At 41.0% G+C, this 1,437-nt stretch overlaps 1 pseudogene; it reads right to left on the bottom strand.

The window, feature by feature from the left end:
- Nucleotides 1-608: 608 nt before the first annotated feature.
- Nucleotides 609-1,179, bottom strand: LOC100964672 (annotated as a pseudogene).
- Between the last annotated feature and the right edge of the window lie 258 nt (nucleotides 1,180-1,437).

The following is a 1,437-nucleotide window of genomic DNA, read 5'->3' as shown; positions in this document are numbered from 1 at the left end:
GGCGCCGAGCCGGTATTTTTTAGCTGTAGTTGTCATTGTTGTTTGGCAGGACCAGGTTGGATTTGAACCTGCCAGCTCTGGTGTATGTGGCTGGTACCTTAGCCACTTAAGCTACAGGAGCTGAGCCATAAATAAAGGTTTTTTGTTTTTTTTTTAACAGAACTAATTTTAAAAATTGTATTTACTTAGAAGCATTCAGAATGTCAACAAAACAGCTGCAACTTTTTTTTGCAATTAGAGTTCAGTTAACAGAACAATTATTTCGTATAAGCTGCATCAGAGACAACTGAAGATGAAAAAACTACCATCTCCATATATAACTCATTTGTGCTGTGCACCAACAAGAACCTGCTTTAAATTTCCATGCCAATTTACAACCCCCATACTGTACCAGGCAAGGTTAGTGGCTATAGAAAATACCACCAGCGCAGGGCCGTCTAAAGACGCATTCGGTAGTGTGTTAACTATACAAAGAAAGACACTGTACAGTTTAAGAACAAATCTTACACAAACTTGCATTTCAATTTTTTTTCTTTAAAAGGAGTAAGTTGTGTACAGGGGGGTTAAATGCTTTATAGACAAGAAAAAAAAACTGCGCTAGAACCAACTTATTCATCATCTTCATCTTCCTCCTCTTCCTTCTTTTTCTTGCTTTTTTCAGCCTTTTTCACTGCATCAGGCTTTCCTTTAGCTCGGTATGCAGCAATATCCTTTTCATATTTTTCCTTCAGCTTTGCAGCTTTCTTTTCATAAGGCTGCTTGTCATCTGCAGCAGTGTTATTCCACATCTCTCCCAGCTTCTTTGCAACATCACCAATGGATAGGCCGGGATGTTCTCCTTTGATTTGGGGGCGATACTCAGAACAGAACAAGAAAAAGGCCAAAGGAGGCCTCTGGGGTGCATTGGGATCCTTGAAATTCTTTTTTGTTTCCCCTTTAGGAGGGATAGAGGTTTCCATTTCTCTTTCATAACTTGTCCTCCTTTGCCATATCTTCAAATTTTCCTTTCTCCTTAGCAGACATGGTCTTCCACCTCTCTGAGCACTTCTTAGAAAACTCTGAGAAGTTGACGGAAGCATCTGGGTGGTTCTTCTTGTGCTCCTCCCGACAAGTTTGCACAAAGAATGCATATGATGACATTTTGCCTCTCGGCTTCTTAGGATCTCCTTTGCCCACGTTTAGTTATTTTTCCTCAGTGAGGCACAGAGTCGCCCAGTGCCCATCTGGCTCTCACTTGCCCCAGTGCTGTCTCTGTGGAGCTCAATGTACTGCAATGGCTCATAAATAAAGTTTTATTGGAACACAGTCGCACCATTTGTTTACATATGGTGGCTTTTGCACCATATGTAAACAAATGGCAGAGATGGGTGGCTGTGATAGACAACATATATAGCCTGTAAAGCTTAAAATACCACCTTGCCCTTGACAACAAAAAAG

This window comes from Otolemur garnettii, unplaced genomic scaffold (assembly GCF_000181295.1).
Source record: "Otolemur garnettii isolate 467f Iridium unplaced genomic scaffold, OtoGar3 scaffold00025, whole genome shotgun sequence".
NCBI classification, from domain to species: Eukaryota; Metazoa; Chordata; class Mammalia; order Primates; family Galagidae; genus Otolemur; species Otolemur garnettii.
Note: the sequence above shows the minus strand (reverse complement) of the source record. Positions and strands in the feature narration are given on the sequence as shown.